The sequence below is a fragment of the Thamnophis elegans genome, chromosome 4 (genome assembly GCF_009769535.1).
Source record: "Thamnophis elegans isolate rThaEle1 chromosome 4, rThaEle1.pri, whole genome shotgun sequence".
Lineage (NCBI taxonomy): Eukaryota > Metazoa > Chordata > Lepidosauria > Squamata > Colubridae > Thamnophis > Thamnophis elegans.
Window position 1 is genome coordinate 119,092,597 of NC_045544.1, and position 15,299 is coordinate 119,107,895.

The 15,299-nt window shown below is 40.9% G+C and overlaps 1 protein-coding gene across 5 annotated transcripts in view; it reads left to right on the forward strand.

The window, feature by feature from the left end:
* Positions 1-11,201: 11,201 nt before the first annotated feature.
* TPST1 (tyrosylprotein sulfotransferase 1) overlaps positions 11,202-15,299 on the forward strand; it is a 30,952-nt gene continuing 26,854 nt past the window's right edge. For 3 of the 5 annotated variants that reach the window (XR_004255281.1, XR_004255282.1, XM_032216605.1), the window contains exon 1: positions 11,202-11,351. The gene's annotated coding sequence lies outside the window, so the exon portion shown is untranslated. Of the gene's footprint in view, positions 11,356-11,866; positions 12,318-15,299 lie in introns of those variants that run through there. The other 2 variants (XR_004255283.1, XR_004255284.1) reach the window with 2 other exon arrangements.

Consider the following 15,299-nt stretch of genomic DNA (forward strand, 5'->3'; position numbering starts at 1 on the left):
ATAGATTTTTTTATTATAGAAGTATGCATTTATGGGTTATATGTTTTATTAAATTAAGAAATGATATATACATTATTGTTATTTGATCATTTGATATGTGTATCTTTATATATTTAGTTTTGTATCTTTTTCTTTTGTTAAAATAAAACAAGTATATTTTATGTTATAACTGGATCTATGTTGAAAAAGTTGGAAGTATAACATTTTTCTTATTATTCTTTGCTTTTTTATATCACTTTTTAAACATTCCTTCTTGTTCCTCTCTCCCACATTTCGTCTTATTCTAATTTTCTATTTTAGCTTTTTATTTTTTGAAATTTAATAAACCTCTAAAGCAAAAAAGAAATATCATAGCTGAAATTAAAACACAAATTATTAGTAGCAAAATCAATTATTAAAAGCTTGCAAAAATTCTTAAAATGACTCCTAGGAAATTCCTAGAAATTCCTAGAAATTCCAAAGATAAGATGTCCATTGTTAAAAAATAACATTTAAAAACTACTTTTAAATTTTTGCCTTATATTATGATAACTACACAGTGATTCTCTGAAGAGTGGAATCAACTAAATGTGAGGGGGAAAAATCGAATTGAGCTCAGTTGTGACTATGGCCATGTAAAAGGTATTTTCTTGGGAATATTTATTTATGTATTAAATTTATTGTCCTCTCCCATCTTACCACAAGGTAACATCTTATTTCTCATTATTTTTTCCTGGACATTTCCCCCACACACACACACCATTTTTGAGTGGGTTATATAGCCTTCGGATTTCAGAATGACTTCTCACACAAATGTGGAAGGTACCTCACAAATCAATGCACAACAACAAAAACAATCTATAGGCGATGTATATAAATATTGAACATGTTGAAAATTCAGCAACAATCATTCTGTTTATTTTTATCATTGGTTTAATATTAACTTTGCTTAATAAGGTTGAAATGTTATTGTTAGGTAAGTTCCCCGTTGGGAGAGCGAGTGCGTTCAGAGAAGCGTTGTGAGAGTGGTGTTGGAGAACACACAAACCAGAATACAGAGATACTGCAGTTTAAATAGGCTTTTACTTTCGTGGAAATAGAGGTATCAGTGTCCATCAAACAGTCCAAGTCATACATGGTTAAGACAGTCAGTCATCAACGTCTTTCAGTTAAGGGATAATCCAAATAACATAGTCCATAATCATACAAACAGTCCGGTACACAAAGTTTGCTTGCAGTTGCAAAACTTACAATAGCTCACGCTGATTACTATACGGCACTTTAACAGCCAGCTTCCAAACACTCAGATGAGATCAGCATCTAACAGTGATTCTGACTCAATCTTATGGCCGATTGAGGAAAAAGCGACCCATCACATTTACAGCATGATTTAAAGTACAGCAGTATATATTGCCAACCCAACTGTTAGATTATATTCCTAACAGTTATGATCATTCAGACTAAGCCTGAAGTCATTTAGCCTAGAAGTGAACTAGAATGAGCTAAAGAACAATCAGATATAATTATTTTGCATAAGAAGGAAACTGAATTCAACGATTCCTAGAAATGAATCACAGGACTACAAAAAGTTCTATAGCTAGTCCTTGACTTACAACCATTTGTTTAATGACCATTTGACAGCATTGAAAAAAAGTGACTTATGACCCAGTTTTCACATGACACTTGCAGGATCCCCATGGTCACATGATCAAAATCCAGCCTCTTAGCAACTGGCATGTATTTATGACAGTTGCAGTGTCCCACATTCATGTGTGTTGGCTTCTAACAAGCAAAGTCAATGGGACAAGCCAGATTGGCTTAACAACCCCATGATTCACTTAACAACTGCAGTGATTCACTTAACAACTATGGCAAAAAACTTATAAAATGGAGTACAGCTCACTTAACTCTGTTGCTTAGCAACAGAAATGTTGGGCTCAGTTGTGGTTATAAGTCAAGGATTACTTATATCTATATATCTCTTTTTTGTCTTTTAATGATCCCTTATGGAGTCGGAGCAACTGAATGGAGCTGAGTGTTTACTGGCCGGATGCTCTTCCTGTCACCAATGCATAGTTCACAGCTGATATTTACTCATTGTGCCCAGAGAGAAAATGATACCTAGGATCAAACTCACAGCCTCTTGGTTGTGAGGTGATAGCTCCACCTCTAGGCCACTGTTCCACTGCTATATCTATCTATCTATCTATCTATCTATCTATCTATCTATCTATCTATCTATCTATCTATCTATCTATCACCATCCATCCATCCATCCACAGTATGTCTGTCTGTCTGTCTGTCTGTCTGTCTGTCTGTCTGTCTGTCTGTCTGTCTTGTCTATCTATCTATCTATCTATCTATCTATCTATCTATCTATCTATCTATCTATCTATCTATCTATCTATCTATCTGCAAATGGGAAAGATTTGTAGAAATCATTCTATACTTATACTTTTGTCAAATCCTTTTTTAAACAAAATTGTGGGTGTTGAGGAAACCAGATATCCCAATCTTTTGAAGTAACTGAGATGAACCCACTGAGATGAAGTGAAAATGGGTTGCTTGTGTATTAGGCAGCTCTTTTTCAAAGAATATTTGGCTCTCCCCTTGCCTTTCTTTGCTTGGAGGATGTGAACTACTTGTTCTGGGGATTAAGAGAAATCTCAGCAAATACGTTCAGCAGCCTCTGACTCATTGCCCAGATTCAAACTGCACTGCCAATTTTGACATCCTTAAGCCATGTAAAACCCTTATAATCAGCATTATTTTCAGGGAAACAAGGCACACTGTGTTGTATTTTCCTTATAGTTGTCATCTGGGCCTCTTGAGAATTCTTCCTCATTTAATGGGTGGGCTGATTACTGATGAGCTTAGAATAGAATAGAGATGAAAGGACTTTGAAGGTCTTCTAGTCCAGCCCCCTGCTCAAGCAGGAGACCTTATACCAATTCAGACAAGTGGCTGTCCATGCTTTTTATTTCTGTCCATGTTTTTTATTTCTAATTTATTCCCTGCCACCTCGTCAGTAATTTAAGAGGTGAAAAAAAATGCATAGAAACAAACATGAAATGTATCTAAAAACTATCAAAGTGGTTTACAGACATAGAAGTAGTATCCATATTAATATACCATAGTTGTGACTTTTTGATTAATGTGACTTTATTAACATGGCTGAGTTTTATTTTAGTATTTATATATATATGTCACATCTTGACCATGATTTTTATTTGCTATCTCAGATTTTGTTTTTGTTTGTTTCTGAGTTTCTGAGTCTATGATTGTAATAAAATATGCATCTATCTGCAATTTAATATAATGGTCTGGTTCAGACAACTTGCTAAGACAATACTGGTAGTCCTCGACATGCAACATTTCGCTTAGTGACTGTTCAAAGTTATAGCAGGAAAAAAAGTGACTTATGACGGTTTTCTCACTTATGATCACTGCAGCATCCCCATGGTCACATGATCAAAATCCGGATGCATGGCAACTGGTTCATATTTATGGCAGTTGCAGTGTCCCAGGGTTATGTGATCACCTTTTGCTACCTTCTGACAAGCCAAGTCAATGGGGTAGATTCACTTAACAACTGTGCTACTGACTTATCAACTGCAATGATTCACTTAACTGTGGCAAGAAATGTCATAAAAGGAGGCAAAACACACCTAACAAATGTTTCACTTAACATACATTTTGGTTAAATTATGGTCATAAGTCAAGGACTATGTGTAGAATTCCTACAATCGTGAATCACAAACATGCCTCTCCCCTCCACAAATCTAGTTTTAGCTTAGCATGCAAAACCAGCAGACAGATCAGAAGGGGTGCGTATTTAAGAGCATCTGTGCATGCTGGCTCTGTTATTTTTGATATGCTGATTAGCCATGCACAGAATTACATTTTATGTTCTGGATCAGGGAATAAAATACAGGTACTGTAGTCCTTATTTAGCTATTCTCATACAGTCACCATTTGCAATTATGACAGTGATGTAAAAGTAATTTTGCTTCCAGTCCGTGCATTTACACTCTTCACAGGTTTGGAAAGCCAAGGTACGCTGAAATAAAATCATAAACACAGTTGCTGTTTCACTTAAGGACCACTTTGCTTAACAACCAAGTTCCTGATCCTAATTGTGGTGATTAAACAAGGAATATCACCACTAAATACCATTTGGTTTGGAATATTTCTGAGACTCAAATAGAGTACAAATGCGTATACAGTAATCTTCTGTGCAATTTATTGCATGAACAAATACTTTAAAGTCCCAACGGTTAATCAATAGCAACATTCAAAAGGCTTTTTTTCACTTCAGTAAGGATGATTTTTAAAAAACAACAACCCTGTTGGGGTGCCCAGAGTAGAATTTTGTGTGAAAAAGGCTATGAACTCAGTTGAGTTCTCATCTGAAAACTAATTCCTCAGTAAGTACGTCAATTTTAAGCACATTTTTTGCACATGTCTTTGATGGCTAGAGCTTCAGGTTTTAGCAGAGATCAGCCTAACCCTAATCTACATTTCACGTAGGCTCCTTAAGAAGTTGAGAACACCTGGGCTTGTTTTCTTCAAAGTGCACATGATGATCTACTGTATAATAATAAGATTTCATGTAAAAAGTAGATGGAATGTGGAAGCAAGAAACAGATAATCATATATAAAATTACATTCTAATTATAGTGCCTTAAGGGTGTCATCATAGTATATATTTTCATAGAGATGTTTCCTTTCACTAGAGAATCTGGAAAACAGGGAGAGCTATAGGTATAGAGACTTAAAATATTATCAGTACAAAGTGCTTACAATGAATTTATACTACAAGACTGCTTAGGCCCATGATGGTGAACCTATGGCACATGTGCTAGAGCTGGCACGCAGAGCCCTCTATGTGGGCACGCATGATGTCATGAGCTGCTCTTCTGGTTTCTTGTACTGGTCTTTGTGGGCACCGGAGCACCAGAAAACAACCTGAAAACACCCCGAAAAACAACTTGAAAATGGCCTGAAAATGGCCCCCAAACCCGCCAAAAACAGGCATGCACACAGCAGCAGCTGGTCTTTGGGTTTCCGGTGCTCCAGCACATGTGAAGACTAGCTGGCCAGCGCTCCTGCATGTGTGGGAAGCCTGAAGACCAGCTGGCCAGCGCGCATGCACACCAGTCAGTTGGTCTTTGTGTTTCCGGCGCTCCTGTGCACGCACATCCACATGCATGCACACGCCTTCCAGTTTGGACAATGGGTGCTGAAAAGGTTCGCCATCACTGACTTGGGCTGTAAACATGTTCAGCCATGACTTGAGACAGACAAAAAAAATTGGTGCTACTTTTTTCCCTTTGCCTCTTTATTTGGATTTGGATTTGGATTTATTTCATTTATATGCCGCCCTTTTCCCCAAAGGGGACTCAGGGCGGCTCACAATTCAATCAGGGAAGGGGGTACAGACAGGGGGATAAAAAGACGAGACATAACAATACAAAATTTAAAAACACAACAACCATACCATTCGAGAAGGGGGGCAAAAACTCTTTAGCCCCAGGCCTGTCGGAACAGCCAAGTTTTAAGGGCTTTGCAGAAGGCCTGGAGGGTGGTGAGGGTTCAAATCTCCACAGGGAGCTCGTTCCAGAGGGTCGGAGCAGCCACAGAGAAGGCTCTCCTCCGGGTAGTCGCCAGTCGGCATTGGCCGGCGGATGGAATTCGGAGGAGGCCTAATCTGTGGGATCTGATCGGTCTATTGGAGGTAATTTATGACAATGCCATACCTACTTAAAATGTTAATGGTGATCCAGTTCAATTTTACATTAGGAATGCCAGGAAGGACTTCAAAAGAGAATCTATGTTCATGCATTGGACCAATTTGCTTTTCTATCTTGGCTGAGTAAATATAATGGCCGCAAAGACAAGGGGAAAGAAGGGAGCAAACACCAGGGATCAGGGGTTTACAGTATGGGAGACAATCACCCCCTGAAATGCACCTGGAAGCCTACTGTTGCATGACCAAGAAAAGGGGTGCAAACGGATGGATAGAAATTTCCTCAGCCTGTTCTTTTAAGGAAGTAGGTGAGGCACAGTAGTCACAGAAGCAGCTGGACCAAAGTGGTTTCTGATAGACACAGGTATTTTTTTGATATCCATCTTAGTAGACAGCAGTGGTGGCTTGCAGGCGGTACGCCCCGGTACGGGCGTAACCAAGCCTGCCTGGCACTGGGTACCATTCCGGTACAGTGCTCCGGAGAGCCCACCAGTCTGCCCGAGCTCCTTACCTGTCCTTTAAAGCCTTTGGTGTTTCCACGCATGTGCATGACACGCACAGCACTTGAGCAAGGCTCCGCCGAGCAGCTGGAGTGTCGCGGAGGCATCACTGGTAGGTATGACACATGTGCACGCCACGCACATCCATGTGGACGACGCCAGGCCCGTTCTAACCTACTGGTTGGAACAGGATCTGGAACCCACCACTGGTAGACAGTTTTTCTTGCTTTTCCCAAATGGACTCCCAATTCTGGTCTGTTCATTGCTATGCATTCTTGTCCACTTAATGTCTTCTTAAACAAATAGACTCTTCCCAAATGCCCGTCCGTCTCAGTCTGTACCAACATTTAACCCAGTTATTGAATTGTTTGAGTTTGTGCAGTAGCTTATACCATAAGCTAACCAAATAAACTACTGTGTTTCCCCCAAAATAAGACAGGGTCTTATTTCTTTTGACCCCCGAAATAAGCAGTTAGCTTTATTTTCGGGGAGGTCTTATAATTTTTGAGGTGTAGGAGGTGGCGAGCGTGGTCACCTCATGGCTGCTGCTGTGTTGCAATATTTTCAGGGAGGCCTTATTTTAGTGCATGCGCTCAAAAACCCGATCGGGCTTATTATCCAGGGAGGTCTTATTTTCAAGGAAACAGGGTAACACTCCATAATATAATAAGTAATGCATTAAAAAGTAACTCAGTTAATTGCAACTGAACTGAGCTGTGTGAGATTGTATCCTCGATTGGTGAATTGAATTGAATTGAATTGAATGAATTTATAGGCTGCCCAATCCCGAAGGACTCCGGGCGGTTACAACAATACAATTCTAAGAAGTAAAAAAGTTAAAAAACGAGAAACACAGATTAAAAAACAAAACCACATCATATACCCAGTCTAATCGGGGCTGGATCTCAGTCATGAGGTCAACAGCCCGAGGCCTGCCGGAATAGCCAGGTTTTAATAGCCTTTCGGAAGGCCATGAGAGTGGGTAGGGTCCGGATCTCTGGGGGTAGTTCATTCCATAGGGTCGGAGCGGCTACAGAGAAGGCCCTCCCTCGGGTAGTTGCCAGCCGACATTATCCGGCTGACGGCACCCGGAGAAGGCCGACCCTGTGCGATCTTATCGGTCGTTGGGAGGTGTGTGGCGAGGCTTGTTGTGACCTGACCACCTTGTCTTTCAAAGCAGTCTTTCTCAGCCTCAATGTGAAACTGTGTGGATTTCAACTCCCAGATCTCCAGCTTTAGAAACTTCTGGCAGTCTCTGCTTGCCTCGGTATTTAAATTCTTCTTTAACTCATCCTTTTTTAATTCATTTGTTCCTGTTCCCCCCCTTTTTTTCCTCCTTTCCAACCTCCTTCCTATTCATGCTTTTAAAATGGCCTTCCTACTCACATTTTGCAACCAAGTATTTATCATCTGATGTTTCTTAATACAGTAACCTTTGTTTTCTCAGATCCATTCTTGGTTTAGGTCTCAACTCTTTTTTCTTCCTGGCACTATTAGAATGATGCTAAATCATCCTGACAGAGGATCTTGCTGTTGTGTACAACCAGCTCTACCAGACAGGTAGCATTTGTCTTATGACAAGAAAAAAAAATGGAAGGATAGCAGCAAGTATCATATCCTTATAAAAGGTATGGCTGCAATATTATCCGTGACCCGTCAAAACCGCGGTCCACAAAAGCGCGTTTGACGAAAGCGCGCATTTGACGTCATCACAGTGCGCCGAAAAAAATTAAAAATTGAAATAAAAATAAAATTAAAGCAAGCTGATTCACATAAAGGTAAGCCTACCCAATCTTACAATCATTTTTTGTCAGAATTGCTAAATGAATCATTGTAGTTATTAAATGGGACACATGGTCGTTAAATAAATCTGGTATTCCCCATTGACTTTACTTATCGACAGATGACTGGGAAGGTGGAGATGGTGATCATGTGACTCTCAGATGCTGCAAACTTCTTAAATACATGAACAATTGCCAAACACTCCAATTTTGATCATGTGACCATGGGAATGCTGCAAATCATAGGTGCGAGGAACAGATACACCATTTTTTTCACTGCTGTTGTAACTTTGAATTGTCACTAAATGAATGGTTATAAGTCGAAGACTATCTGTAGTCAAAATTTGGAGAACTTGCTTTTCCTTGCCTTCTAAAACACATTTTTTTCTGCATTTTCTAGAAAAGTCCATTTATTTTATCTCTTTGTTCCCTTGCTTGCTTTTCTTAACCTTTCATATTATCTATCAAATCTGTTTGTTTTGGAAACACCCTGGTGCTCTTTGGTTTACCTGGCCTATTAGATGACAAGCAACTTCCTTGAAAGTTCTCTCTCTCTCTCTGATTTATGTATACATTTTATCTCCCCTTTATGTTCCTGCTAGTTGGGTACAAGGGCTACGACATTGTGTCAGATCAGAACAGAGCACAATGTTAACAAATGCTTGGGTCAGAAACTCAGGCAGAGAATTGCATTTCCGTGGCAGAAAGTAAAACAAAATCTCCGTTGTAGTTGTCTCTTCTGGCCAGCTGCTTCTAGAAGCATAACAACTTTGCTGGAATCATTTGAGAATTTAAAAAGAATTGCTGTGCATGTGGGTGTGAGTAGATATACTGTGTTTTCCCGAAAATAAGACAGGGTCTTATTTTCTTTTTACACACAAAATATGGCTTGGGCTTCATTATGAGGGGAGGGTTTATTGTTTTGGGGTTGCCGGGCAGCTGCTCTCTTGCAAGCGGGCTCCCAAAGAGCCGGGCACAGCCTCATGGCTGTGTTGCGCTGTCGCAGCAGCGCAACACAACAGCCATGAAGCGACCACGCTCATGATCAGCCACCTGGCAAACCCCCTTTCCAGCAGTGCAGAGCACCATTCACTGACCTAGGGGTATCGCCAAGCTGCGTGAATGCCTGTTTGCCGCCGCCTAACTCCCGCGGCTTGGTGCCGTCAAAATGCAGGAGACAGCCATGGGTACTAGGGCAGCCCCTTCTCCCTTTTCTACTGATCGCCCCCAGCATGATTGCCTTTTCAAGTGTATCAGCTTGCATAACACAGCCGAAGTGTGATACCCTTTGTTTGGCAATCTTGGCTTCTAGATCTGAATTTGGTCTAGGATTTCTTTGTTTGTGATTTTTGCAGTCCATGGGATGTGTAGTAGACTCTAAGACAGCAGCTGATAAAAAGTGAGCCATTCTCTGCAAGGGTTACTTTTGATCCTGCAAAAGAAGAGATTCAGCATTTGGCTCAACGTGGAATGGATTTTATTGATAAGGAGTGTTAAAAGGTAGCATATATGCTGCAATATAGCCTTTATTGTCATCATACATCATTTATACAATGAAATTGGTTGTAAATGTCATAAATGAGGACCCGGATTGTTGTTGGGGGCAATATGCTGACTCTATAAACCGCTTAGAGAGGGCTGAAAGCCCTATGAAGCGGTATATAAGTCTAACTGCTATTGCTATTGCTAAATGGGACAAAGGAAGAAAATTAGGGCAATGGTTTCAGGCTCACTCAAATTACAAGGAGAGTTTGTTCCTACAAAAGAGAGGTTTTTCCAGTGTCTATTCTGCAATATCACAGTGGGGAAGAAGTTGAGATGGGCCAGCCCAAAAATCTGGTGGGTAGCAGAATGAGACTAAATAGGCTTTTAGCAGGAATAAGCAGGTTCCGATGAAGAATCTGCCAGCAAGAATCACCAACAGCCTCCAGATCCAACTGCCGCATAGAATCCCTCAGCCTTCAATCTGTCCCCAGGGAAGTGTAAAGTGGGTCTCAAAAAAGTAAAAAATGATGGTTGTGCCTGTGCAATGGAAGCCTCATCTCTAACATGTGTCTCATGTAGAACACATGAAAAAAGGGCAGAGCATTGGTTGGCAAGATTGCAGCCTCTAATTTCTTTTATGCCCCTGGACACCAGTGGTGGGTTCCAGATTCCGTCGCAACTGGTACACTACACATGGGGCCAGATGTCCTAGTCGGGCATGTGCGCTGTGCACACATGTGCATGCCACCGCCCTGTGACACCCAGTTGCTCGGCAGAGGTCATGTAAGTGCCGCACGCATGTGTGCAATTGGCCAGTTGCATTATAAACGCTATGGAAAGCGGGCGGGTGGACCAAACAAGCCACCGTACCGGTACAGTGGCCGCTGCTCCCGGCTACTACCAGTATGGCCATACCACCCGGAACCCACCATTGCTGGACACCCCATCCACATCTCACAGCACTTCAAGATTGTGACGCTGACTTCCACTAGCATTTTGATGATGTGCCTTTAAGTCAGTGTTGACTTTTAGCAACTACTTAGATTTTCTTCAGGGTGTTATGTCCTCATCCTGTCCTTCAGGTCTTCCAGAACTGCCCCAATTGCAAGTGTAACTAAATCCATCCACCTTGTTGTTGGTCAACACTTCTCTTTTCTTCTAATTGTCCAGCATTAGAGACCTTTTCAAAAGGCAGTTCTGCTCATAATATGATAAGTTGAGCCTCCAGTATGAGCTGATTTCTGCAACCGATCCATTGCTTTGTGTTTTTGGCTCTCTACCAAGAGTCCTTGGCTCAGGTTTTCTCCAGCCTCGAAGTTCAGATACGTCAATCCTTTTTCTCACCTACTTCCTTAAAGTCCAACTTTCGCTTCTCGCATTACTCCTTGGGCGCTGGTTGTTTTGTTGCTCAAGCACAAGTTGGGGAGAAACCAGGCGCTGATTGACCCATATGGACCAAACCTAACCGGTACTTCCTTTCTCCCATCGTAGGAAACGCTGCATCTCGCATAGGCAATACCAAGCCAGGGAACTCAGCCCATCCTTCCTCCCTGGGGGGTTTCACGTGGGGGACACAAACACCTCCCCGCCGCTCCCCCTTGAAAGGAACTGGGGGAAAGACCTAGGCGGGAGGACCCCGCCTCCTTCTGCTGTCCGTCTCTCGGAGGCGGCCAATAGGGCGCGACGACACATCGGCCTATCCGGGAATGCTTGTGATTTCCATGGCAGCGCCTCTGCGGACGGAGCGGACTAGCTTCTTGGCGAGGCTTGGAGGAAGAGGCGAGAGGAAGCAAAGCGGAGCGAGCGACGGCCGGGCGGTCCGTCTAGGGGGAGATGGGGCCCCTGCGAAGCTGTCTGGTAGGTGAGGAAGCGATCCCTGGGCTTCGCAGGCAGGGTTTACACCGAGCAGAAGGGCTCTCCCCGGGGCTAAGCAGCGGCGTCAACCGTAGCTATTAGTTTCCCGTCTTTCTCTCTCTCTCTCTCTCTCTCCTTTCTAATTGCCGGTGGAAAAGAACTGCGTTGCCTTTATTCCCCCGCTTTTGATCGCCTGCGCATCGGAGAAGGAAAAGCAACATCAGGAGCAGAGCTCTGATTTCATGATTTCTGCGCACAGAGAGGAACCGCGCGCTGCACGTGCTCCGGTTTAGCAGAAAGCAGCCTTTTGCTGTCAGAGAGAATAACAAGAGTTGGAAGGGACCTTGGAGGTCTTCTAGTCCGATCCCCCTGCCCGCTTAGGCAGGAAACCCTATACCATTTCAGACAAACGGTTGTCCAATCTCTTGTTTAAAAACTTCCAGTGTTGGAGCATGCACAACTTCTAGAGGCAAGCCGTTCCACTGATTAATTGTTCTAAGAATGAAGCTTCTTTTGCTTATGCTCGGAAGCATTCTCTCCCTCCCCGCAGCCACGTTTTAAAAGTCATTATTAACCCGTTAGGTTTTAGTTGAAGTCCAGAAAATAAAGGATGGAAAGGCAGAAAAATAAATTGATTATTTAGCTTGATGTTGTCTTTTCTGTTTGGCTAGCTTTAGCTGTGAGGAGAGGAAAAAATTGGTATCGTTGGGTGCATAACGTTCCTCCATTTAAAAAAAAAAACCTAAAACTTTTCTGATGAAAGTGGAAAAGAAGTCCACTTTATCCTTATATCAAATTTCACCAGAAAATCTGTACCTTGATAGAAATTGTACTCTGCGTGTGCTCTGTGGCATGCTATGCTTAGTCTTTTAAAAATAGGCTTTACTTAATAGATTAGTTCCAGACATTCTACTTCAAACTTATCTTCAAATCTAGCTGGAAGATTGCTGAGCCAGAAAACAAGATCTGGTATGTACTTACTTTTTTATTGGTTATTTTCTATAATATGGACTTGTAAATCTGCAACAGGACAAAGTATGTTTTGAAGACTAAAGTGTAACTAGGGGCTAAACAGCTTAGAATTTTATTCTTCCTGTTTTGATACTGTAATTTCATGAGTTTCTCAGAGGGCAGACACATTAAGTTTATTTCTATAGAAGTATGAAGTATTTTATGTATTTCACATCTAGATGTACTGTGTTCTTCTCTTTTAAAAAAGCATGTGCCTTATTGGGTGATGAATTGCTGCAGATTTTTGATAAAGGCCAACTGTGTTCATATGCTCAATTACAAATTAAACACATTTTTTTTTTCAAAAGGGTGAATTCTGGTTCATGTAAACCTTGTTTTGTTTTCTTTACAGCTTAGTATGTTGCATGAACTCTGGCTAATTTAGTCTGCCTGTATGTACCCAGAAAGTGAGTTAATTTAAGAACTAGTTTAAGTGTGTTGTAAGGAATGAATCCATTTTCAGGAATAAAAGTACGTAATGAAGTTTAGCTGGCCAGTTATAGTTTTAGTGATCACTTTCACTGAATTTTAAGTTTAGGAGGGTCTTGGGAATTACATAGTCCAACCACCTGCTCAATGCTGTAATATATATTATAGCAAAAAACCATCTGAGACCAGACCAAACTTTTTAGTTTAGTGCCCTGTTTGCTCATTAGGTTCATGATCCATCTCTTCTCCATGATTCAAGGCTGGGTACAGGTAGCCCTTGACTTACAATCACAATTGAGCCCAACATTTCTGTTGCTACGTGAGACTTTTGTTAAGTAAATTTTGCTCCATTTTATTATCTTTCTTGCCATACTTGTTAAGTGAATCACTACAGTAAAGGTAATAGCACAGTTGTTAAGTGATTCTCGCTTTCCCATTGACTTTGTCAGAAGGTCACAAAAGGTGAATGATGTTGGGACCCTGCAGCCATCATAAATATGAATCAGTTGCCATGCGCCCACATTTTGATCATGTGACCACAGGCATGCTGCAAGGGTTATAAGTGTGAACAATGCTCTTAAGTTACTTTTTTCAGTGCCTTTGTAACTTTGAACAGTCACTAAACAAACTGTTGTAAGCCAAGGACAACTTGTATAGCCTTTGCTTCTATAAGGAATTATATGTTTGTGGTACAGAGTTAGGCCGTTCTATAATCATAATAATAACAATTGAACTCTTTGCTGTTTCTCTCAAATAGTTGTGGGAAAGTTTTTTGGGAGAAGGTGTTAAAATGCTGCTAATGGTTTGAACATAGATGGGGTGGTAGATGCTTGAATTGGCAGGGTTTACTATAAAAATTATTGCATGAAGTCATATATATGGATTTTATATCAACATGCTTATTTGAAAAAGAAACTTGACTGTTGAAACTGTTGTTATCCAAGATAGAAAAGGAAACAAAAGCTGGAAAAAAAACCATTTGTGGGGCCTAAACTTGATATGCTTGATATGCTACCTTATACTTTTAATTCCTCAGATATATTAAATGCAGTTCTCAGTTAAGAAAAAAATGGCTGAACATTTTTTAAATACATTCAAACTGACAGACTGACTGACACAAAGTTGTCAGGTAATAATAATCCAGATAGAAAGCAGAAGAGAGTTTTAGTTCACTCCCCTCCTTCCTACATCCAGGCAGCCTTCCTCCACCCCCAAATTGTTAATTCCCTTTAGTAAAGCCAAAGTGAGAAATGCAGATGGAAACTTTTTTTAACTTTCGAAATTAGTTTCTTGGTTCATTGCTTCCTGGTGGTCCCAATGTTTGGGTTTGGATATCTGAATTTCTGAATTTAGTGGTGGAACAGAGTTGGTCATGGGATGTTGGAAGGAAAAATCTAGATCAGGTTAACAAACCTGTGTCTGTTACAGAATTTTAAAATATTTTCCTGCAGAAAAAGAGTTTTATAAAAAAAATCTTACTGAGGAGCACTACCCTAGTTTTCATTTCATTCATTTTCATTTATTAAATTTCTATGCCACCCAATCCCGGAGGACTCCGGGCGGCTTACAGAAATGAAAAAAATAATAATTAAAAAGAATTATTAAAAACAATGGGACACAACAAAGTTAAAAAGGGAACACAACAAACACCCAATCAGGAGGGGGCTGGACCTCAATCAAGGGGTCAACAGCCCCAAGCCTGCCGGAAAAGCCAGGTTTTAATGGCTTTGAGAAAGGCCATGAGAATGGGTAGGGCCCGGATCTCAGGGGGCAGCTCATTCCACAGGGCTGGAGCGGCAACAGAGAAGGCCCTACTCCTAGGCGTCGCCAGCCGGCATTGTCCCGCGGAGAAGGCCCATCCTGTGCGATCTTATTGGTCTTATTAGATTAGCTGCTTAAAGCTTAAGTAAAATTTTGAGGAATTTTTTCAGCATGTGTGCTGATATTTAGAGATAAAGGTATCCAGACTTTGTATCAGAATCAGCTTTAGCTAAATTTTGACATTGCACATACTGTTCAATCCTGTATAAATACAGTAGTTTGCTTTTGGTCTCTCTTGGTATATGGTAAAATAGATTTCTCCTCTGGATAGCTATAAAACCAATTCAAATACACTAATCCCTTTAACTGACCCCCTAAGAATCTATTGTAGTGCACTTCTGGCTTTTCAAGTTTTGGTTAGGTATGCCCAGTTCCGGGTTTTTTTTTTTTAAATATCCATAAAGATAGCAGGATATGCTTTTAACAAAGAAAGCAAAAGGATTTGTGTCCACGCCCAACTGATTCTTGTATTAGAACACATTGCATTTATGCTGCTCTACAGTGGAATTATGGAATACTAAGAATCTTAAAGTAAATGTACAAAGAAGGGTTGATGTCCTTATGCCCTTCTTTGAGGCATATCCTAATAATTGTACTGGTTATTGTGAAAACAAAGAAGGAAGTTGGCCTAAAACACTTAAAAATTTAAGTGTTTCTTAAACTTTTTTGCTCATGACATACTTCCTCCTG